This window comes from Phaseolus vulgaris, chromosome 5 (genome assembly GCF_051622355.1).
Source record: "Phaseolus vulgaris cultivar YP4 chromosome 5, ASM5162235v1, whole genome shotgun sequence".
Lineage (NCBI taxonomy): Eukaryota > Viridiplantae > Streptophyta > Magnoliopsida > Fabales > Fabaceae > Phaseolus > Phaseolus vulgaris.
Genome location: NC_143502.1, coordinates 37,384,418 through 37,410,923, shown reverse-complemented (window position 1 = coordinate 37,410,923; position 26,506 = coordinate 37,384,418). Strand labels below are relative to the sequence as shown.

The 26,506-nt window shown below is 41.1% G+C and overlaps 1 pseudogene; it reads left to right on the top strand.

The window, feature by feature from the left end:
* Nucleotides 1-5,078: 5,078 nt before the first annotated feature.
* Nucleotides 5,079-26,158, top strand: LOC150027609 (uncharacterized; annotated as a pseudogene).
* Nucleotides 26,159-26,506: the final 348 nt, after the last annotated feature.

The following is a 26,506-nucleotide window of genomic DNA, read 5'->3' as shown; positions in this document are numbered from 1 at the left end:
CGCCCGGACGACTATGACGGCCGACTCGACCCGCCGACATCCTTTTACCAACACCATTATTGAAGTTCCACTGCCTGACAAGTGGAAGGGTTTCAACCGAGACCGATATGACGGATCGACCGTTCCTGATGAGCATATGGACGCTTACACCACCCATATAAGTCTTTACACCTTGGACGATACAATTTTGTGCCGAGTGTTTCCCACATCGCTGAAGGGAGCAGCCCTTAGCAGGTTTACCAAGCTCCCACCCAACTCCATTGACAGCTTTGTCACCCTCGTGACGAAGTTCGAGACCTAGTTTCCCACCAGTAGGCCACACCACCTGACCTCCATCGCCCTGGTAGGCATCCGCCAGGAGAAGGGAGAGTCGCTGACAGCCTTTGTTGATAGATTCAACAAAGTGGCAATGAGCATCCGGAACCTGAGCTCGGACGTTGCCATGCATCACATGCTGACGGCCCTACGTCCAGAGCTATTTGTTGACAGCCTGTGCATGCAACCGGCCGACAGCCTACACAAGCTGAGGGAGAGAGCTGCTAAGTACATGAAGCTAGAAGAACTTAGAGAGTTCCATAACCAGGCCTGTGCAGAGGCCAGTGGAGAGAAGAACAAGGAGGAGAAAGATCGCTAGGGCTGGCTGAGTCAAAGAAATGACTGACGCAAAGACAACCGAGACCGAACGATCCGGTTCTCGAGATACACACCCCTGACGGCCGAGGGGGGAAGGATTCTGGACAAGGCTCTCAATGCCGAGTTGATCCCTCCTCTAATTAAAGTGGCTAGCCTAAACAATGCCGACCGAAGGAAGCAGTGTCGGTACCATCAAAACAGCCGGTACTCGACCGAGAAGTGCCAGGCTCTGAAGGATAAGATCGAGGAACTTATCCAGGCTGGGTACCTCCGCCGATTCGACAGGAATGTCCGAGACCCACCCCGCCGGGCGGAACCAGATCACAGAGACGACCGACAGCTTAGGGGGACAATCCTCTCCGCAGGGATGACCCTCCCAAGGAGGCCGACATAAGAGGTAATGATAGCTGTCGTTTTGCTGTCAAATTAATATGATTCTAGCGTAGACTTGTCTAACACTAGAGAGATGATAGTATAATTGTGGACAAATGTCCCCAAGTCGTCTCCCAACGAATCCAATAGTAAAATCAGTTGATCAGGATTTAAAATCTATCTGCAAGCAATAAAAGTTAGCAATAACAATAAAGATGAAAAGGGGGTTTGAGATAGTTGTGCAAAAAATATAAAAGAGATTAAAATAACAAATAAAAAGCGGTTGATCCCAAGTTCTTCCACCATTGAATTCTTCACAGGTTCTCTAAAGATTAATCTTTTCTCAATCCTCCAACAGAGCTAAACCAGATTGAACATGCGCCGATCTGATTCAACTGAAACTCACTAGTAAAGCATGCGTCTACTAGTTTAATCAATACCCACTTTGTTCCATGCGTATACTCCATGGGAATGCTTACCTCCTCTCCCTTGAATCATGCGCCCAAGAAATTAATTAGAACAATGGAACTAACTAAGAAACCAAAGTTTAAGATAAGGAAGACTCTCAATCATGCGTTCAAGTACAACCTCTCACAAAAACCAGTTTTCCAGGAGATTAGACAATAAAAACAACTGTTATAGAGAATTAAAAATCGAAACTTTTATTGAACAAAACCTCAGAACCCAATGGGGAATTACAAAAGAATCAACCAAAAAGGTTTAGCCTTCCATGCGGAGGCAAAACAAAAGAATTACTAAGAAGAAAATAAACTAAGAAAACCCTATGAAGCTCTCCCTTTTCTCCTTGATGCTTGTGTCCTTTTATAGGCTTTTCTGCTCCAAGGATCTTGAGAGAATATTGTAGTGTATATTTTGTTAACGGTTTCCAAGTTTCTATCTTTCCATAATTCTTGTATTTTGCAGAAGATTTGCTTCCAATTCTGTTTCTGAGATATTGTAGATTTTATTTTCTCTTTCTTCTCCTCAGAATTTGTTTCCTGTTTTGGTTCAAGAGCAACTTGGACTTTTGCATATTTGGCCCATTCACAAAGGTAGATGCTTCATCCGGATAATTTACTCTAAAAACACAAAATTAACAATAATAATAGTTAAGGCCCAAATAAACCCAATTATAAAAATATTAATTAAAATAATGGATTTATTTATTATTATAGTCCAATAATCTATGAATAAGGCTAGTAAGTGTGAATAAATATATGCTCATCAAATACCCCCACACTTATCCTTTTGCACTCCCGGGCAAAACATTCTGAGGTTTAAAAAGAAAAGAAAAAGCAATGCAAATAACAAATAGCAAATTCTAAGAATGCATAATGACAACCATGATATAATTTAAAGAAATCAAGGAATCAAGAAAAATGTGAATGAAAATTCCTATATTTTAATATACAAGCAGGTACTTGAAATTGAAGGTTGAGTCAAAATTGACAAAACTTCACTGGACACTCTCCTACTCTCAAGTGTTTAGGGTTTGTATTTACACTCAGCACTCATGCAGACAAACACTACCATATGCTTAGCAAGACTCTAATATTCACAACAATCGAAAAAAACATGCAATCAAAGATCAAGAGGACTTCATAAGGGATGTAATGAGGCTAAGGTAAAGGTAGGTAAAATGGGGAAATTAGGCTTAAAACCATAGAAAAACAAAGGAGCAATGGAGGATAGGTCTACAAACAAGTGTAAGTATTTATAACAATTCAACTCCTCTTTTTATTTCAAGATATAATTTTTTTCATATAGTAGACAGTCAATCCAATGTATTTAGAGGATCCACTCTTATTTCCTTTACTTTGCTTTGCTTTTATTTTTTCTTGTTGTATTCCTTTTTCTCCTTTTTTTTTCTTTAAAACTGAAGAGGTAAACTATGAAAATGACATACACCCCCACACTTATTCAAAAACCTATTCCCAAATAATTTCAAAGCTCCTTTATCTTCTAAGGTAGGGACAAACATGGTTTTTCTGTTTTGAGGCTTGTAATGGTTAAAAATAAGAAAAAGGCCATAGGCTCAAGGGGCTAACAAATGGATTATCATAAAGGTAGGCTAATATGGCTAGTGGGTTAATTTAAACAAAGAATGCCTCAATCATATCAATTCATGCATGTAAATCACAGTTGTAAAACAAATAATCAAGCTAAGTTCTAGAGTATAAGCAAACATGAGTGAAAACACACTAAAAAGAGTATTAAATGATATATCAATTAAGGCTCAAAACTCACTAGGGACATTCTATCAAAAGATTCAACCCAAAATTTCTCATAACCAACTTATTTATCAATTTTTAAGAAAATCCAAACAACAAAGATCAAGAAACCAAGATTTTCAAGAATTATAAAACATGTCAGCCATTAGACAATCCTAAAAAAACTCATTTATTTTAACAGAAGCAAAAAAGAAATTCAAACAATTAAAAGAAAAACAAAAAACACAAAAGTAAATCAACAAAAGATAAATCCTAAATTATGATTCTCCTCCCCCACACTTAAATCATACATTGTCCTCAATGTAAAATCAATAAATAAATGTGTATAATAAAAGTGAGAGAAGAAGTACTCCCTCATTCAGCTTGAGGGAAGTGGCAATTGCAACGAATCTCTTCAACCATCCCCTCTACAGTATAAGCCAAGACTCTTCATCCAGAGTGGTGTAGAAACACTATTAGCTGGAGCATCTAACCAAAGCATGCAATACCTTGGTAAACTATGTAACAAAAATATTTTGATGAAGAAGCCTTGAAATAGTGGATGGAACTGGGGTAGGTCTGGAGGGCGTGTGAAATGGTACAGTTTCTTCCATGAATGGATGATGGTACTTTCTAGAGTATAGATGGAAGACAAAAATTTATTCATCATATACGATCTGATATGGTTAGCTGTTTGAGGATCGTCTAAGGGCGGTGGTCTAAGGCTAGACAGTCTAGCTAGGGTAGACGGTCTAGTTGGGGTGGGAGATGGAATGAAATGTAAGTTAGGAGGTGGTGGTGGCTGGTAAAGGCTGCTTTCAAACGTTCCAATTATGATAGAAGGTGTAGCCAGTGGAGATGATGGAATGAGTGATATGGGTTTCACCTTAAATAGTGGAGGTTGTACTCTTTGAAGCTTTAAGGATGGAAGAATAATATCATTTTCTTTTCCACTGGCAGTGTCTACTTGAAAGATGGGTAACATCTCCTCTTCCTCTTCTTGTATTACCTCCAAAACTATGTCAAAGCCATCTGCTAGTGCACAATCTTTTTCAGTAGATTCGGCAAGTATATCAGCATCAACAATTTCTCTATCAAGACCTGCATCACAAGAGTTAGTGCATTCTATCTCAACATCTGTACATTTAATTGGATTGGAGAAGTTAAAATCTCCTAGAAACTCAAACACATTTTCATCCTCAGTGTTTATGTGATGCACTAAATGATCTTCACATGTCACAACTTTTAACCCCTCATGATTTAGCAATGATTTCTCCTCCATCAGTAGAGGTTGGACAGTAGCATTCAATGGTGTAGCAATCTTAGGTTCAGCTAGCTCAGCTTCATGCAAATCATTCGGATTAACTTTAAAAACAGTTGATATGCCCCATTTCTTTTCGAGAGTGTCTATGGCAGAGGTAGGTGCTTCAAGGTTAGACATTCCATCAGTGTCTGGATCAAGAGTTATATCTGGATCATGAGGTGATTTCATCTCTTGAACATAATCTGCAATCTCTCCAATCATTTGATCAATTTTCTCTCTTCTTGCTACAACATCAGCCTCCTTTTGCATTAGAACTTTTTTAGCCTCCCATTCTTGATCATATTTCATGTTCATCTCCTCCATCCGCCTCACCAACTCTTCTAAAGTTGGTTCTTCCTTTTGAATTGCAATTTTTTTAGCCGCCCATTCTTGATCATATTTCATGTTGACCTCCTTTATTTGCCTTGGTTCTTCCTTTTGAATTCCAAATTTTTCAGCCGTCCATTCTTGAAATTTTGTGTTACTCTCCGTCATTTTCCTCATCAACTCCTCTAAAGTTGGTTCTTCAAGATTACGAGGAGTATTATCAGTTTGCACAAATGGTTGAAAAGATGGTTGTCTTTCATCAAAATAGTTTTGCTGATAATATGGTTGTTGTTGAGGTTGCTCATAAGACTGTTGACAATATGGATTATAACGTTGAGGCTGCTGAAAGTGAGGTTCACATTGCTGCAAAGGCTGTTCATATTGCTGATAATATGAATTATAATGTTGAGGCGGTTGAAAGTAGGGTTCACATTGCTGCAAAGGCTGCTCATATTGTTGATAATATGAATTATAATTTTGAGGCTGTTGAAAGTAGGGTTCACATTGTTGTAAAAGCTGCTTATAAAACTGTGAAGATTGCTGCAAATATGGCTCACAATGATTATCATAATTGTAAATTTGTTCAGCTAATTTCCGTTCCATTTTAGAATTGAAAACAGGGGAGATATGTAATGGACACCAACACCTATTAGACGCCTCAGAGCAAACCTTTTTTTTTTAATTGAAAAGCAAACCAAGTAAACTCCCAGGAAAGAGAGGTGAGTCACACGCGGACAAACTTAAAAACCAAGTCTTTCCTAGCCAGAGTCTTCCTTGAATTGCTTTCAATTTAAAAACTTAAAGAGTAGCAACTGAAGTGTCTACCCTAAATGTAAAATCCTATAAAATTAAAAACTAATGCAAATGCTACACTTAATGCTTTAAAAAAAATAGTTAGAGAGAAAAAAGAAAAAAGAAAAAAAAAATATTATGTAAAAATAAATAAAATATAGAAAATAAAAACAGTAAACAAAAACAAAAATAGAAATAAATAAAGATGACAAAACAAAATAAAAGAAATAACTAAAAACATAAAAGATATAAAATAAAGGCAAAATAAGATAAAGATAAAAGATATAAAGGAATAAAATAAAAACAAAAAAATAAAGATAAAAGATATAAAGAAAGAAAATAAAACAAATCAAAACAAAATAAAGATAAAAGATATATAGAAAGAAAATAAAAACAAATCAAAATAAAATAAAGGTAAGAGATATCCTAAATATTAGATTTTTTATTTTTTATTTTCGTTTTTTTTATTGCTATAATAAATAAAAACTAAAAGGAAGAAAACAAAGGTTAAATATGCAGAAAAAAAAATTAGGGAAAAAAAAATAATGCAGATAAGAAAGAAAAACCTGATAACCAAAATCAAATTGAATTCCCCGGCAACGGCGCCAAATTTGATAGCTGTCGTTTTGCTGTCAAATTAATATGATTCTAGCGTAGACTTGTCTAACACTAGAGAGATGATAGTATAATTGTGGACAAATGTCCCCAAGTCGTCTCCCAACGAATCCAATAGTAAAATCAGTTGATCAGGATTTAAAATCTATCTGCAAGCAATAAAAGTTAGCAATAACAATAAAGATGAAAAGGGGGTTTGAGATAGTTGTGCAAAAAATATAAAAGAGATTAAAATAACAAATAAAAAGCGGTTGATCCCAAGTTCTTCCACCATTGAATTCTTCACAGGTTCTCTAAAGATTAATCTTTTCTCAATCCTCCAACAGAGCTAAACCAGATTGAACATGCGCCGATCTGATTCAACTGAAACTCACTAGTAAAGCATGCGTCTACTAGTTTAATCAATACCCACTTTGTTCCATGCGTATACTCCATGGGAATGCTTACCTCCTCTCCCTTGAATCATGCGCCCAAGAAATTAATTAGAACAATGGAACTAACTAAGAAACCAAAGTTTAAGATAAGGAAGACTCTCAATCATGCGTTCAAGTACAACCTCTCACAAAAACCAGTTTTCCAGGAGATTAGACAATAAAAACAACTGTTATAGAGAATTAAAAATCGAAACTTTTATTGAACAAAACCTCAGAACCCAATGGGGAATTACAAAAGAATCAACCAAAAAGGTTTAGCCTTCCATGCGGAGGCAAAACAAAAGAATTACTAAGAAGAAAATAAACTAAGAAAACCCTATGAAGCTCTCCCTTTTCTCCTTGATGCTTGTGTCCTTTTATAGGCTTTTCTGCTCCAAGGATCTTGAGAGAATATTGTAGTGTATATTTTGTTAACCGTTTCCAAGTTTCTATCTTTCCATAATTCTTGTATTTTGCAGAAGATTTGCTTCCAATTCTGTTTCTGAGATATTGTAGATTTTATTTTCTCTTTCTTCTCCTCAGAATTTGTTTCCTGTTTTGGTTCAAGAGCAACTTGGACTTTTGCATATTTGACCCATTCACAAAGGTAGATGCTTCATCCGGATAATTTACTCTAAAAACACAAAATTAACAATAATAATAGTTAAGGCCCAAATAAACCCAATTATAAAAATATTAATTAAAATAATGGATTTATTTATTATTATAGTCCAATAATCTATGAATAAGGCTAGTAAGTGTGAATAAATATATGCTCATCAGGTAACCGAAAGGTTATCAACACCATAGCCGGCGGCTTCGCTGGGGGAGGAAGCACCAACAACGCCCGGAAGAAACACCTGCGAGCGGTGCACCAAGTGAACGCGGTGGCATTCGGGCCGATGATGCCACCCATCACCTTCACGAACGTGGACTTCAAAGGTGTGGATTATCGCCAACAGGACGACCCAATGGTAATATCGGTCGATATAGACCTGTTCACCATTCGGAAGACCCTTGTGGACTAAGGAAGCTCAGTAGAGATCCTCTACTGGAAAAAATTCAACGCCATGAGGATAGTTGAGACCGAGATGATGCCTTACGACGACCATGTAGTAAGGTTCTCAGGTGATAGGGTAGGTACCAAGGGCTACATCGAGCTCTACACCTTCGGCGAGGGGAAGAATACCAAGACTATAAAGATTCAGTATCTGGTCATCAATGTCAATACCTCGTACAACATTCTCCTCGGCCAGCCATCCATCAACCGGTTGATGGCCATCGTATCAACCCCTCACCTGACAATGAACTTCCCTTCGAAGACAGGAGACATTCTTACGGTCCACGTAGACCAGAAGGAGGCACGAGAGTGCTATGTCGAAAGCCTCCGGGTGGAGCCCTTAAGGAACGACATCTCCCCCAAGAGAAAGTCCTTCTGAACGAACCGCTCACCTAGGTAGGCCCAACTGATGTCAGTCGAGCCAACCGTCGCATTGATAGACTTAGACCCTCGGGCGACCAAGGACAGACTAGAAGCACGGGAGGAGTTGAGAAGGGTACCCCTCCTGGATGAAGAACACAACACCGCTGTAGGGATGACCATGGCAGTTGTCGAGGCCGAGATCATGCACGTCGCTCTAAAGAAGAATATAGACATGTTCGCATGGACACCGACCAACATGCCGGGGTTGAGCCAGGACATCATCACCCATCGATTGTCGATATTTAGAGAAGCCCGACCGATCTCCCAGAAGAAGAGGGATCTGGGCGTTGAAAAATGCCTAGCAGCAAAGGCAGAGGCCGATAAGCTCCTGTTGGCCGGGTTCATACGGGAGGCCCGATACACGACTTGGCTGGCCAACGTCGTCATGGTCACCAGGCCGAACGACAACTGGAGGATGTGCGTCGACTTCAGAAACCTCAACAGCGCATGACCGAAAGATACCTATCCCCTCCCAAATATCGACCGCCTGGTGGATGGGGTGGTCAACCATAAAATCCTGATCTTCCTAGACGCTTACTCTGGCTATAACCAGATAAGCATGCACCCTAGGGACAAGGAGAAGACGACCTTCATGACGGCCGATGCCAACTACTACTACGAGGTCATGCCGTTCGTCCTCAAGAACGCGGGGGTGACCTACTAACGTCTCATGGACAAAATCTTCAAAGGCCTAATTGGTCGGGTGGTAGAGGTATATGTGGACTACATAGTCGTGAAGTCCGACCCTTTCGAACAACACATGAAGGACCTGGACGAGGTGTTCAAGGCCCTCCGAGTGGTCAATATGAAGCTCAACCCCGAGAAATGTACATTCGAGGTTGAAGGAGGGAAGTTTCTAGGCTTCATGCTCACCCACCAGGGGATAGAGGCCAACCCCGACAAATGTCAAGTCATACTTGGCATGAGATGTCCGAAGAACATCAAGGAGGTACAATAACTCCTAGGGTGCCTGACCGCCCTCTCCAGGTTCGTCTCCCGTCTGGCCGAGAAGACGAGACCGATGGTCCAGCTACTTCGGAAGGCCACCAAATTCAGCTGGGATGATTAATGTGAAGAAATCTTCAAACAGTTCAAGGAATCCCTGACATCCCCAGGTGTCATCTAAAAGCCGAGACCCAACCACCCAATCCTGGTGTATCTAGCAGTCTAGGAGGAAGTAGTCAGTGCTGCATTGATGCAGGAGGCCGAGGGCGAGGAACGGTCAATATACTTCGTCAGTCGAACCCTCCACGAGGTCGAGACGAGATACCAGATGATCGAGAAGGTGGCTTTCGCCCTAGTCCTCACAGCAAGACGGATGCACCCCTACTTCCAAAATCACTCAATAACTGTAAGGATCGACTATCCCATTTTTAAAATTTTATCTAAGTCGGACCTCGTAGGGAGAATGATAGGCTCTGTCCGAGTTCGACATACGCTATGAACCGAGGGGTGCCATCAAATCTCAGTACTTGGCCGACTTCTCTGCCGAACTGACACCACTGCCCACCCTCTCGGCCGGGTGGACGCTATATGTGGACAGCTCGTCGAACAAAACGGCCTATGGAGTAGGAGTCGTCCTGGAAGGGTTGGGCGACCTCCTCCTGGAGCAACCACTCTAGTTCGGGTTCTGGACAACCAAAAACCACTCTAGCTCGCTTGGTTTAACCTAGCCTAGGACATGGGAGCACGCGAGGTTATGTGCAAAAGCGACTCCTAGGTAATGGTCAACTAGGTCAATGGAGAATTCGAGGTGAAAGAACCTCTACTGCAATGATACTACCACGCGACCAAAAAGAGTATCGCCCATTTCAACAAAGCACCCCATACCGAGGGAGGACAACCAAATGGCCAACATCTTGTCTAAGCTGTCGGTCACTAAGAAGAAGAGCCACCAGAGATCAGTCATACAAATATGGCAGAGGCACCTGAGTGTGTCCGAGACCGAATGTCTTGCAATAGACAAGGCCGAGACCGAGACCAATAACTGGATGACACCCATCATCCAATACCTGGAAGACGGCACAAGCAAGCTAGAGCAAGAAAAAAGCGATGAAACAATAGTGTGCCCAGTACACCATGATCAAAGAAGACTTGTACCGAAGAGGATATTCGACCCCCCTGCTGAAATGCATCACCAGCACACAGGCTTAGTATATTTTAGCCGAGATCCATGAGGGAGTATGTGGAAATCACTATGGGGCGAGGACGATGGCTGCCAAGGTCCTGCGAGCTGGCTACTACTGGCCGACCATCCAGGGTGACCGTGTCGAGTACGTGAAGAAATGCACCAAGTACCAGGAGTTCGGCCCTCTCCATCACACAAGGCCGGAAGAGCTGCATAGTATTATCTCCCCATGACCGTTTACCATTTGGGAGATGGACACTATCGGCACCTTGCGCCAGGAAAACGGCAGACCAAGTTCCTCCTCGTGGTAGTCAACTACTTCACCAAATGCATTGAGGCCGAATCTCTTGCATCCATATCGGCCAAAAACGTGCAAAACTTCGTATGGAAGAGCATTGTTTGCCGATTCGGCGTCCCGCACACAATAATAACTGATAATGGCCAACAGTTTATTGACCGAGGCCTGCAATCCTTTTTATGACGACTTGGGCATCAAGTCTGTTACGGCATCGGTAGAACGCCTGCAAACCAACGGGCAGATCGAAGCCGCCAACAAGGTCATACTCAATGAGCTAAAAAAGCGTCTGGGCAAGGCAAAAGGCCGATGGACCGAAGAGTTAATAGAAGTACTCTAGGCGTACAGATGCACCCCCGAGATTACCATGCGGGAAACACCCTATAGCCTGACATGTGGGGCCGAGGCCATGATCCCGGTCGAGGTGGCCGAGCCCACCATACGAAGGCAGATGTTCAACCTCACCCTAAACGAGGAAAGCCTAACGGTCAACCTCAATTTGGTAAGTGAATTTCGTAACAAGAGCAGGATTCGGGAGGCCGCTTGCAAGATTCGGGCGTCAAGACGATACAATACAAAAGTCCGGCCAAGGAGCTTCCAAAAGAGAGACCTCGTTTGGAGAATGCACAGTGATGCGAGAAAAAACGAAGGGAAGTTCTCGTCCAACTGGGAGGGACCTTTCCGAGTCCGAGAAGTCACAAAGGGGGGAGCTTATCACTTAGAGTGGCTTTTGGGCAAAATTGTACCAAGGACATGGAATGCCACGCAACTTAAGTTTTATTACAGCTGAATTCAATAAAGTCACGCACTCTTTCCTCACCCTACCAGGGAGGTTTTGACGAGGCGTTTTCATCAAAGTACTAGCACTGCTCTCCTGCAACCCCTCGACTCGGTCTGGATGAAGCCCTAACCGGCATACCCTGTCGAGACCAATCAACAAGGTTTGGTCTGGATGAAGCCTTAACTGGCATACCCTGTCAACACCTCTCTCGCCTCAGTCTGGATGAAGCCTTAACCGACATACCCTGTCGAGACCAATCAACCAGGTTTGGTATGGATGAAGCCTTAACCAGCATACCCTGCCAACACCTCTCTCGGCTCGGTCTAGACGAAGCTCTAATCGGCATACCCTGCCGAGACCGATCAACCAGGTTTGGTCTGGATGAAGCCATAATCGGCATACCCTGCCAACACCTCTCTCTCAGCTCGGCCTGGATGAAGCCTCAACCGGCACAACCCTGCCAAGACCGATCGATACACACCCAAGTTAACATCATAACTTGGCACAAACAAACTCACAAGTTAAATGGTCGACCGCCCATTTTAACTTGTTCGATTAAGCAATCACAATTAATGGGCGACCGTCCATTTCAACTTGTTCGATTAAGCAATCACAATTAATGGCCGACCGTCCATTTCAATTTGTCCGATTAAGCAATCACAATTAATGGCCGACCGTCCATTTCAATTTGTTCGTTTAAGCATTCACAATTAATGGCCGACCGCCCATTTCAATTTGTTCGATTAAGCATTCACAATTAGTGGCCAACCGCCCAAACAAATAAAGACCGACATTTTTAACTTGTGCAAATTGTTTCCTCAAAAGCAAAAAGACCGACTGAAAGAAAGTTGGGCGATAGATTAAAAGCTGCAAAAGGAGGAGGCCACACCCCGGTCTCAGAGAAAACAGAAAGACAACAAGAAAAGGCCACAGCCCAGCCAAGAGCAAACCTAGTCTTGAACTTCAATGCACTCGCCCTCCTCAGCCTCGGTCGGCCTAGCCTCTTGTGTCGCCAAGGCATCCATCTCGGCACTTGGGACCAGCCGACCCTGGTGAACTTCACAGTCCATGTCAAATTCACCAGTGGCTGGCAGCCCCCCATAAAGTACATGGGCTTGATGCACAACTCAGTCGAAGCATTGCTTCAGCAATTCCTCTGACTCCTCGTAGTTTTGGTCGAGCTCAGCTTCGACCTAGTCCTTTGCAGCTTGGAGGGCGGCCAACTCAGTGGTCGAGGATGAGAACTTCTCATCTCTCTCCTCGACCATCTTCTTCATATCGGCAATCTCAGTTGTCGCCCTCAACGTCTCGGCCTCCCCTGCCACCAAACGTTCCCTCGCCTCGACAGCATCCTGCTGTCCCAGCTCCCTCTCGGTCGCCTCCCGAGCAATCCTGGCCGATAACTCGCTATTAGCAGCCAAAGATTACTTCAAGTCTACACTGGCCTCGGCCAGCTGATGCTCCAACCGAGACACGACCTCGACATGACGGTCCCGGCCTTGAATCCCGTACTCGACGAGGGCGATCGAGTGGCACATCAATTCCAAGCCACTTCTCAGCAAGTCTGAGGGGGAGATGCCTCGGATCGACTCCCGAGTCTCCTTAAGGAGGGCCACGCGAACTCGACATGTGAATTGAAGGCCACCCCAGAAGATTGAGGGGCGAAGGCGAAGCTTTAGCACCAGCCTCGGGAGGCCCGACCACCCGCTCTACGCGCCTAGGAGAGGGAGAGTCCGCCTCAACGACCTCCCAACAAGGCGGCGGTGTCGGCAGGGAGCCAGTGGAACGAGTGGTGGTGGCAATGTTACCACCATCACTCGGCCTCTTCTTGGATTTGTGGGAAGGGCTGGCCGAGCCCTTATCAGCACCCGAGCCCTTTATTGAAGGAAGGACATCGATGCTCCGACGTCCCTTCCTATCAGTCGCCCTTTGTCGATACTTATCTAGCATGCTAACACCGACCGACTTGTCTTGAACCATAATAACTGCGAAAGCAAAAAAACAACAAGTGTTAAAAGACGAGAACAAAAGTACCGACCGACATAAAAAAAAAACAAACAGAGACCCATACCCCTAACGGCCGCCCATCGAGCCATCTCGGCATAAGCACCGATCAGCATCCAGCAAGGAAGCTTCCTCGGGAGTGCGTCGAAGAGGGAGAGAATCTCCACCTCCTCGGCACTCCCCATATGCCTCGGCCACGCCTTAAAATCCCGAGGATTGGTAGTCCAGTACAAGGGGAACCGAGACCGACCGACCTCATAAAAAAAGAGGTTGTCGCCTCTGGCGAAACGATAACTTTAACGAACCTCTTCTTGAACCTCTTGTACGAGACTGCAAAGGAGTCAAACAAAACACTCCCCGAATGACCGACCAAGGAGAGCCAAGAGGCAGGTTGGACGAGGTGAGAGGCATAATAAGAAAGAAAAGAAGAGGGAGTGGGATGAAGGCGCATAACATCGCACAACAGGCGAAAGGCCTGGAGGGACGCCTAGGTGTTTGGATGGATCTGCGTGGGAGCCACGTTGAATGCCCGAAGGACGTCCATTGTGAATTTTTATCAAAAGGAAGGGAGACATGCAAGTCTGAGAAGAGACAGGTGTACATGTAGAAGAACAGAGGATCGGTACCCGATCGCCCCAAGCACACATTCTCGGCAGGCTCACAAGGCAAAACACTAAAGTAGTGAGAATGTACACCCACCTTTAGAACCGAGTACTTGGCCAAAAAGTTGGTCACAGATACCTCGGTCTTATAGGTGGACGAGATTTCAGCCACCTTAGGGTCCACCCAGCTGAGATCCACGAGAAGAATGCCGTCGGGGGGAAGTCCGACCGGTCAACACCATTGGCTGGATCATCCCCCCTGACTACCTCTACCAGGGGTGGCGTCTCGGCCACCCCGACTGACAAGGAGTCAGTGGTAGATGAAGAAGAAGAAGAAGAAGAAGATGATGAAAAAGAAAAGGAAGAAGAAGAAGGTCCAAGAGGAAGAGAGGGGCGACCGAGAGGAGAGGAAGGGTGACTAGAGGAAGAGGACGTAGGCCGAGACAAGGTTGACATAACTAACCTTATGAAAATTGGACGAGACTGAGTGTAATAAAGGAGGGCGAGAAATCACTCGGATCTCAAAGCTATGGACGAGAGAACGGTCAGCTATTAGACAAACTCACAAATGAAAAGAACAGTGTCTCGACACTGTTGAGACCGCTATTTATAGGAGCCAACAACCTCGGAATTCGAAACGTCAGATTAATCTCAATCGTTAGATCTTCTCGATCCAACGGTCCACAACGCTTCCCGCCCGAAAAACTCCTCCTTCATGTCAGTCACGTCATGCCGCCTGAGGTCATGTCACGCCACCTGAGGTCACATCACACCTCGGGGAACGAGACGACCACACGACTAGGGAGACCGAACGACACCCACTTTTAAAGACTCATCGAACGTAACCGTCCTCGAGTATGGGGGGCAAGTGTACTGGTATGGGCGAGACCGAAGATCTGGTCACCCTGACTTAGACTCGGGCTTGTTGATCTAGAACGGTGAAACCCGACCGAGACCACGGAAACTTGGCGAAGACAAGGGAAATCGCCACGGTCGGCCTGGTCGGCCGACCCATACATCCATTAATGATCAAAACCAAGGTCAGTGAAGTTAATCCGTCATTAAGGATTAGGTAATACACCCATAAGTGAGATCCATTCCACTAATCAGGCCCAATAAGGTAAGCCCATTAAAATAATATAAATAGCACACATCCTAAGGAGAAAGGTACGTCATTTATTATTGTGCACCTACCCGAATACCGATCACCTGCTTTACTGACTTGAGTGTCAGAGTGTCTTCCGCAGGTACCCCCCCCCCCCCCATTCGGTGTTCACCCAAGACCGAGAGCTGAAGGAGAAGCACGAAGACGAGAAGGACCCCAGTCAAGCACCCAACAACTTGCCCGACCGAAGGAGGAAGACGAAGACTTCAATAGTTCTCTAGGTCCCATCTCCCTAGCAGGAACATATATTGAAGACAATATATGGGTCATGAAGAAGTCTTAGTGAGGGGAAAACGTTCCCTAAGGAGTCCATGGTGAAGGAGTTTTTTTTTTTTTTTGTCAAAGAATATAATGAATTAATTGGAATTTTTAAGAAATGTATATCAGTCCATTTTAAAAAAACCAAAGAACAACTATAAGTCATTTAGTACACACACCATGTCTTGTAAAACGAAAAGTCTATACAAGACTTGGTCTCTTACAATTTTTTTTTACAAAGAATAAATAAAATAAATAGGATATTTAAGAAATAACCTAACCCTCATACAAAAACTACTTCTTATAGCTCCCAAGAAACCAAGCATCACAGAGATCTTACAATAGATCACCTAAAAACATTAGTTATACTAATACAATAACATCTAGAGAGAGCTTTTCAACCAACTAATTTTACTAGAGGACTTGCAATCCCACACCCATACTATTGATGACATTTACCATTTCCTTATTTTGGTTTGATAGCAGACTCAACACAGTTCCAACACACTTTATTGTATTTTAGCTAGCTAAATCAACCATTGAAAACTTGCAAACCCATTGTCATACTACATATGACATCCTTCCATGCCTTATGTTGGTTTAAAGTAGTTTTAGCATATCACACAACATCCCGTAATCCCCTCATGTAGCTTTTGATAACTAAAGTTCACCAGCTTTGTGGTATGTATCCTTGAATTGCAAAGGTTCAATGGAGAACAAAAGCCACTTCTTCCATGTATTAGACCCTTCCACACGTAGGTGCTAATACAAGACTGATAAAACATTTCCTTGTTGCCTAACACCCCTGCAAAACAAGTACATCTAGACCTTTCCCAACCCTTTAGCAGAGAACAAACAATAACAATCATAAAACACACACCACCACAAAACTAGATTAAACAGAAATTTTGAAGCAAATATCTGGATTGGTGATCCAATCAGAATAACCAAAATAAAAGGCATGTAATTTATATTTCAGCCATAACCAAGTTTTTAGTTGACTCATTTGCAAAACTTTCTTCACATCAAGCTTTCCTTTGTTTAAAGATAACATTGCTCCTATGGTCTCAAATTTGACAGTGACCCATAAACCTTTCCATATCAAATTTTGAAATTGGTTATTAAACAAGTGAAATTGTTCAAAGTAACACATAAGATCCTTATGTTGGACAAACTTATAGCTTATCCAGGTACAACAACTATTCGACAAAAAATTAGCTAAACCACATTCCACAAATAGATATTGCACAGATTCTTCATTTGACAGACAAATAAGGCATAAATTAGTATTTAGATTAATCCCTCTCCTTAATAAATTTACTCTGTGGGGACTTTACCCAACAACACCCTCTAGGCAAGAGTAATCGTCACACTAGGAAATAGGGGGTGTTTTATAGTGCCAATTGTTGCTAGGTGATTTTCTCCCTTCTATAAACTCTAGTTGATTATCATTAGGTATGTCATTTGTATTTATGTGCTTCGAGGATCTTGTTCTTAGACGAAAAGATATGTGTATGCAGATTACGTGCCAAAGGAGCAGAAGACGATCTTTGGAGATAAATGTAACCATTGGACAGGAAGGATTGGATAGACACCTTGTAATTGAGACGAGACAGCTTTGGAGAACATGGCAACATGAGCTAATTTTTGGTTGTCATTTATATGTTGTTTTGAAAAATCCATATTTATGCTCTCTTATTTCTAAGGTATTGATGGAAGAACAATGATAGAAACATATGCTTGTAATTGCATTCATAAATACGTGAACTTTTCACTTTGGTTCTACAAGTTCTAAGGGGATATAGAGTAGGTTTATTACAATGCCTGTTTTTAGCAAACATGGTAGGACTTTGTTGTTGAAGATAGGCTTTGTTGTCTCCAAATCTATGAGGATTGCTTGAAGCCCTAGGTGTTGCTTGTATGTGTGTGTTCTGGGTAGTTTAAATTTGTAAATTCACTCTTTGTTATAATCCAAACTTGTTTTAATCAAGATCTTTTGAAGAAAGAGTGTTTTCTAAAGAAGTGGAAAAACAACCAATTGTTTCATCGTTTCAATCGGTTGTTTTACACTTAGTGGTTTTTGAAAAGGATTTGGAAAACTTGACGTTGTTTGACTTTGCTGTCAAACAAATTCAACCGATTGTTTCGAGAAATCAACCGATTGTTTTTTGAAAATCCTTAACAGAATCTGTTAAGTTTGTTAAAGTTGTCTTAAATAATTCAAAACTGATTTGGCTCTTGCTTAAATGTTTTTAACAACTTTTTGGAGTATAAATAACTGTTATACGCTCCTAGTTGTTATGAAATCAAATTATACTTTTCAAATCAATTTTCTCGAAGATTGCTTCAAGCTTTGGATTCTTTTAAAGAGTGGAATAAGATTGCTTTGTAATTTTCAATTCAATCTTTTGATTGTATCAAGTGTGATCATTCCTTTTCTCTCTTGATCTCTGTAATTCTGTAAAGACTGGTGTGTGCAGATCTAGAAGGTGTTCTGATATGTGGTGTGTTGTTAGCCAAAGGAGGTGTGTGTTCTTGAAGGATTCCAGATCACCTCTTTGGTGTGTGGTTTGTAATCAAGGTTTTGATTGCTTAGTGGATTGCTCAAAGGTTTCTGGGAATTGGATGTAGCTCTTGGTTAAGAGCGAACCAGTATAAATTTTTTGTGTGATCTTTCTATCCCTTATCTCCTTTAAATATGTTTTAGCTTATTTTTATTCATTGCTGATAAAAACATCCGGTTGATTTTCTAGAATAAACTTAAAACAGTTTTATTTGTCGAATGATATGGTTTCTTATTCATTAATTCTTCACTTTACCTTCAATATTTGCGAAAAACGTTTATAAACAATTCACCCCCCTATTGTTTAAGGCCTACAATTCCAACATTTGTTACGAGTTTGGTTGTTTGTCCCTGTCTCTAGACAAGATGTTCTGCTGGTGCAGGGTACACAATGAGAGGGGAAGCAATTATTGCTGGAATACCTTACTCATTTTAGGTAGGGAAGGGGATTGGGATTGCTTGTGTAAGGATTTGCAAGCGTTCTTCACACTATAACTTTTGCAGATTTGCTATCTAATCTGCAATGAAAAAAGCCTAATGAAGCCTAGGTGTACACAAGCCTTTGTTGTTTTGTAATGCTTTTGGTTTGTAGGATAGGCGGTGAGGATTTTGGGACTTGTATAAGGAGTGGGACACCTTTAAGTTTCCCTTTTTAATTTAATTTATTCTTTGCTTATCAAAAAAGAAATAGACATGAAAAAAGACATCCATATTCCACAGAGGTGGATTTGTACAGCATTTTATAGGTAGACCTCATTGAGAACAACCCAAAGACTTCACTTGCCCAAGGCATGGAGTCACTAGCCTCCCTATGGATTTGTGCACAATTAAGGAACAAAAACAAGTGACCTACTTGTGCATCTTTTCATTCCAATATGATCCTTCTCCAATTTAGTCTTCACTATCAACCTGTATATGTACACACTCCTACATCCCCCACAATTTTACCCTGGTCTACTGATGTGGAAAAGCCTAGGGAACATATGTTTGAGGCTGTCTTGATCTAACCAAGTATGCTCCCACAATTTGATTGTATCACCTGCTCCAATTTTGCTTTCCCAACTCCCACAATTTTCTTTGTTCAATCTTATCTTTATAGCATGATAACTGCCTATTGTAATTGAAAATGTCTTTATCAGAAATAGATTGGCAGAGGTTATGGATTGCTAACCTGTTTGAGCTATTCTACTTCGATTGAAGCGCTTCTATGATATCTATAGCTTTCTACCATGATTGCCTACTTGATTCACCCCGTAGAAGCATCCTTCCTCGTTGTATACCTTCTGAAGTTATTTGAGCTTCTTCAATCAAGCATATCTTCCCAACAATAGGTTCCTTTGGGTGCTTTGATTTTTGTCAATCTTTCATTATTGTCTTTTCTTCCCCCCGAAAGCCTCATTTGGGACGTTTAGGTTTTGTCTAACATTTGTATAACCACTAAGCTCGCGCGTGGAATTATTGATACAGAGCGTGTGATTTGTTGACTGAGGCCCACCAATAGACGTCTCCACCAAACTTTTTTAGGCTTTAATAGTACAAGACTCACTGCTTTGGGTTGTTTCTATGTTGAGCCTTTTGGTAAACTTATTAACAATTGCTACCAAGTTAATCAAAGCATCTTGTACTACCACAAATTCTTCAACAATGGAGTTAGCTGTGTATATCTCAAATCTCACCTGACAATTAATTTCCAGATTGATATTTAGATTTGCACCTTTCACCTGTTTACGCTTTTCCATGGCAAGACTTTCCAAAAAGGGGGATGTTGTTGACCTTTGTAAATTTTGAGCATCGACTTTTGTGACCATCTCCGGTCAGAAGTATGCATTAATGATGGGAAACATGATGTTTATGGATTCATGGATCCCCAATTAATTAATCCTATGGGAAATAGGAAGACTAAAACTAAAACTTACATCACGAACTATCTAGTTACAGGGGAAACAAATATATATTTCCCTTATATTAATGAGTAAGTACAAATTTTAAGTTACCAATTATTAATATTTCATCTTTTAAAGTTATACTAATTGTTTTCTCAATGCTGGTGTCATTGGCCATTACTTGTGATATCCCTAAATAATCACATTGTTGTGTGATTCTGCTCATTACACAAGAAGTCACCCACATACCTTAAGTAAATAGTGGATTGGTAATTACATTATTAACTTACCTAAAAAGTTCTTTTATTAATTAACTCATACACTAAATAAAACATATGAAGAGGTTACTAATGAGCATATATTTATTCACACACAATAGCCTTAATCATAGATTATTGGACTATAATAATAAATAAATCCATTGTTTTAATTAATAATCATATAATTGGGTTTATTTGGGCCTTAACTATTATCTTTGGTAATTTTGTGTTTTTAGGGTAAATTATCTTAAGCATCTACCTTTGTGAATGGGCCAAACATGCAAAAGTCCAAGTTGCTTCTTTAAATCAAAACAGAAAACAAATTTTGAGCAGAAAGAGAAAATAAAAGCTACAAGATTCCAGAAACAAAATTGGAAGCAAATATTCTGCAAAATAAAAAGAATTATGGAAAGTGGAAACTGTTTACAAAATCTAAACTGCAATATTTTTCCAAGATCCTTGGAGCAGAAAAGCCTATAAAAGGACACAAGCATCAAGGAGAAAGGGGAGAGCTTCATAGGGTTTTCTTAGTTTCTTTCCTTATTTGTAATTCTTTTGCCTCCGCATGGAAAGCTAAACCTTTTCGTTGATTCCATTGTGATTCCCCATTGAGCTCTGAGGTTTTGATCAATAAAAGTTTCTATTTTTAATTCTCTATAGCAGTTATTTTTATTGTCTAATCTCCTGGAAAACTAGTTATTGTGAGAGGTTGTACTTGAACGCGTGATTGAGAGTCTTCCTTATCTTAAACTTTGGTTTCTTAGTTAGTTCGTATCGTTCTAATTAATTTCTTGGGCGCATGATTCAAGACAGAGGAGATAAGCATTCCCATGGAGTATACGCATGGAACAAAGTGGGTATTGATTAAACCGGTAGACGCATGCTTTACTGGTGAGCTTCAGTTGAATTAGGTTTGGCGCATGTTCAATCTAGTTTAACTCTGTTGAGGATTGAGAAAGGAATAATCTTTAGAGAGCCTGTGAAGAATTCATTGGTGGAAGAACTTGGGAGTCAATCTGCATTCTTTACTGATTCAAATCATCATTTATATTTTCCTGCTTAACGATCGCAACCCCTATTACTTTACAATTATTGCTAATTTTCATTGTTTGTAGATAGGTTTTGAATTCTATTCACTGAAATTACTATTGGATTCGTTGGGAGATGACTTGGGGTCATCTGACCACAACTATACTATCATCTCTCTAGTGTTAGACAAGTCTACACTAGAATCATATTAATTTGACAGCAAAACGACAACTATCAAATTTGGCGCCGTTGTCGGGGATTCCAATTTGATTTTGGTTATCAGGTTTTTCTTTTTATCTGTATAATTTTTTTTTTTCCTAATTTATTTTTTTTGCATATTTATCAGTGACTAATTGGGAAGGGTTGAAAAGAGTGTTCCTTGAAAAATTCTTTCCAGCATCCAGAGTCACATCAATAAGGAAGGAAATATGCGGGATCAGGCAACAAGATAGAGAAAGTCTCTATGAATACTGGGAGAGATTCAAGAGGCTATGTACAAGTTGTCCATACCATTAGATTAACGAATAACTTCTAATACAATATTTTTACGAGGGTCTGATAGCTATTGATAGACAAATGATAGATGCTGCCAGTGGAGGAGCTCTAGTTGACAAGACGCCAGCCGCTGCAAGACAATTGATTGAGATCATGGCTTCTAACAATCAACAATTCCAAACACGTAGCAACTCTGCAGCACCTGTTCATGGAGTTCATGAGATGACAACTAATTATGCAGCTGATCATGCTCAGATGAAGGCACAACTAGACGATCTCACATCCATGATGAAACAGCTAACTATACCTTAGATGGTTGCAAGGGTATGCGGAATTTGCACCCTAACCATGCCACTGATGCTTGCCCCACTCTTCAAGAAGTTGAAGGAGGAAACAATGTTGAATGTCCTCAAGCTTATGCTGCAAACATCTTTAATAGTGGTAGACAGTCTACTAATTTTCCCTTCAATAATAGACTATCTAACCCACCTCAGCAACCATTCAACCATGATTTGTCCACCAATAAGTATAATCCAGGTTGGAGGAATCATCCGAATCTTAGATGGGGTAACTCACAGCAACAACCATCCCCACCACCAAATTTTGTATCAGAAAAAGGTGGATCTTCTCTAGAGGATGTAATAAAGCACATGGTTGAAGTTAATACGCAATTCCAACAGAGAACAGAGGCAAGCATTCAGAACTTGGAAAATTAGATGGGTAAATTAGCCACTCGTGTGAATGAGATGAATTCCAAAGGGTCTGATAAGCTTCCCTCCCAGACGGCCATCAATCCACATAATGTCAGTGCCATCACTCTGAGAAGTGGTACTCAGTTACAAGCACCTGTGAAAAAACCCACCAAAGTAGACGATCAGCTGAGATCGTCTAACACCTCCAACATTACTACTCCTCCAGAAAATGATGAGCAAATGAGGGTCAACACAAGGAATAATGACATGGATGCTCCTCCTAGACTGTCTCATGAAGTTGATATACAAGGAGAAAATGCTAGTCTCGATAGACCATCTATTCCTTTTCCTTTTCCACAAAGAGTTGTTCAGACGAGCAGAAAAATGGAAAAAACTGATAAGGAGATTCTCGAGACATTCAGAAAGGTTGAGGTGAACATTCCTCTACTAGACGCTATTAAACAAATTCCTAAATATGCAAAGTTTTTGAAGGATTTGTGCACACATAAAAGGTGTCTTAAAGGGAACGAAAAGGTAAACATGGGAAGGAATGTTTCTGCTCTCATTGAAAAGCCTGCGGTAACAATTCCTGAAAAATGCAAAGACCCAGGCACTTTCACCATTCCTTGCGTAATAGGCAATAACCTATTTGAAAATGCGATGCTTGACTTGGGAGCATCTATAAATGTTATGCCTTTATTTGTGTTTACTTCTTTGTCTACTGGTCCTCTTAAACCCACAGGCATAGTCATTCAGCTCGCTAATAGAAGCACAGTCCAACCTGTAGGGCTTATTGAAGACGTCCTTATTCAAGTAAATAAACTTGTTTTCCCTGCAGATTTCTACATTTTGGACATGGGTGGAGAAGATTCAAATTCTGGTGCAACAACCATCATCTTGGGCAAACCTTTCTTGAAGACAGCCCGCACCAAGATTGATGTTCATGCAGGCACACTGACTATGGAGTTTGGAGACAATTTAGTCCAGTTCAGTATTCTAGACGCTATGAAACACCCAATTGAAGATCACTCTGTGTATCATCTTGACATTTTAGATGATACTGTGGATGATAATGTGTTTGATTTTCTAGGTTTTGTAACTGATGTAGATGTTGTTGATTCACACTTAGCAACATCAGATGATATCAACCATGATGAATTGCAGGTTGCGAAAGTTTCTCTCAGCACTAGACCAGTACCGTCCATCATCCAACCGCCATCACTTGAACTGAAGCCACTTCCGGATCATCTTAAGTATGCCTATTTGGAAAAAGGGGAGCAACTTGCAGTGATTATTTCTACTTCTCTAACTGATGAACAAGAGCAGAAACTGTTGCAGGTGATTAGAGAGCACAAGAAAGCCATTGGTAGGATGCTAGCAGACATTCCAGGTATCAGCCCTTCTATTTGTATGCATAAAATTCTACTAGAAGAAGGGACAAAACCTGTGAGACAACCTCAACGCAGGCTTAATCCCCAGATTCTTGATGTGGTGAAGAAGAAGGTCACTAAGCTGCTACAAGTTGGTATCATATACCCTATCTCTGACAGCACCTGGGTGAGTCCGATTCAGGTTGCTCCCAAGAAATATAGGATAACAGTGATAAAGAATGAGCATAATGAACTTATTCCTACTAGAGTGCAAAACAGCTAGAGAGTTTGTATTGACTACAGACGCTTGAATCAAGCCACTCGGAAGGACCACTTCCCCCTTCCTTTCATTGATCAAATGTTGGAACGTCTAGCAGATAAAACACATTATTGTTTCTTGGATGGTTTCTCTGGATATTTTCAGATATGTATAGCACCAAAGGACCAATATAAGACCACTTTTACTTGCCCATTTGGAACCTTTTCATATAGAAGGATGTCATTTGGCCTATGTAATGCTCCGGGAACGTTTCAACGATGCATGATGAGCATATTTTCTTATTTAATTGAGCATTGCATAGAGATTTTTATGGATGATTTTAGCCTGTATGGTTCTTTTTTTGATGATTGTTTGGCTAACCTGGTCAAAGTACTTGACAAATGCATTGAGAATGACTTAGTATTAAGTTATGAGAAATGTCATTTTATGGTTATACAGGGTACAGTGTTGGGTCACATTATCTCTGAGAAAGGTATTCAGGTAGATCCTGCTAAACTGAATGTTATCTCACAACTACCTTATCCCTCTTCTGTGAGGGAGGTTAGGTCTTTTCTTGGTCATGCAGGATTCTATAGACGGTTCATCAAGAATTTTAGCAACATTGCATTACCTTTATCCAACTTGCTACAGAAGGATGTATTGTTTGATTTTGTAGAAAGATGCAGAGAGGCATTTGATGCCCTTAAAGCAGCACTTGTGACACCTCCAATTATAAAAACCCCTGATTGGACACTCCCTTTTGAGATCATGTGTGATGCCTCAAATTATGCACTTGGAGCTATCCTTGCACAAAGAGTAGATGGTTTGTCACATGTGATCTATTATGCCTCTAGAACGTTAGACGAGTCTAACTACACCACCACGGAAAAGGAGTTGTTGGCTATTGTCTTTTCCTTAGATAAGTTCAGATCATATCTCCTAGGACCCAAGGTGGTTGTTTTTACTGATCATGTTGCCCTAAAATATCTGTTAAAGAAGACTGACTCAAAACCAAGGTTGATTAGGTGGATGTTGTTGCTCCAAGAATTTGACTTGGAGATTAAAGATAGGAGTGGGGCATGTAATCATGTTGCATATCACCTTAGTCGAATTGAGAAGGAACAAGATGCAGAGCCCATCCATGATGATTTCCCAGATGAGCATCTTCTTCTTATAACGGAATCAGTAAACGGTCCTACCAGAGCATCTAATGCATATTCTAGATTATCTAGCACATCTGAACTTATACCTTGTGATCAGATCATACGCAGATGCATTCCTGACCAGGAGATCCCATCTGTGCTAAATTTTTGTCATGCTTCATCTGTTAGAGGATACTTGGCTGCACAACGTACTGCAAGAAAGGTACTGGATTGTGGTTTCTTTTGGCCAACCATTTTTAAAGATGCATGGACCGTCTCATCCACATGCGAGAAGTGTCAAAGAGCAGGCACTGCCATCTCCCAAAGACAACAGATGCCCCAACAACCCATGCTATTTTGTGAAGTCTTTGATGTGTGGGGTATTGATTTCATGGGTCCCTTCCCTATTTCTTTTGGATTCACTAATATCCTTCTTGTTGTGGACTATGTCTCCAAATGGGTGGAGGCAATAGCCACAAGAACTAATGATTCCCATGTTGTTGCAGCTTTTATTCGATCTAACATCTTCTGTAGATTTAGGATTCCTAAAGCCATCATCAGTGACCAAGGCACACATTTTTGCAACAAGATACTTGATGTCCTATTTCGGAAATATGGGGTGATCCATAGAGCGTCCACACCATATCATCCACAAACAAATGGTCAAGTTGAGGTCTCTAATAGAGAAATAAAACGCATTTTGGAGAAGATGGTTAAGCCAACAAGGAAGGACTGGAGTAAACGTTTAGACGATGCTCTTTGGGCCCATCGTACAGCCTATAAAGCACCTATTGGGATGTCTCCCTTTAGGGTTTTCTTTGGAAAAGCTTGTCATCTACCTGTGGAGATCGATCATAGAGCTTACTGGGCAATAAGGACATGCAACATGGATTATGACAAGGCAAGAGAGCAGAGAAAACTTCAGCTGCAAGAGTTGGACGAGATCCGTTTGGAGGCATATGAGAACTCCAAATTCTACAAGGAAAGGACCAAGCATCTACATGACCACTTCATCACTGGAAAGGAGTTTGTTGTCGGCCAGCGTGTGTTAATGTTCAACTCCAGATTAAAGCTCATGCCTTGAAAGTTGCATTCAAGATGGATTGGACCGTTTTTGGTCACCCATGTCCACCCTCATGGTGTTGTAGAATTGCAAAGTCTAACGTCTACCAATACATTTAAGGTGAATGGACACCGTCTAAAGCTCTTTCATGAGATTCCTCAAGACGAGACGGTGGAAGAGATTACCTTGCAGCACCCCAATTACCCTCAAGCTTGAGGAGGGAGTATTTCTTCCCTTACTTTTATCATACACATATATTAATTGTTTTTACATTGAGGACAATGTATGATTTAAGTGTGGGGGGAGAATTGTAGTTAGGATTTGTTTTACTGTTTTATTTTTATTTTTTTTTACATTTTCTTTTACTCA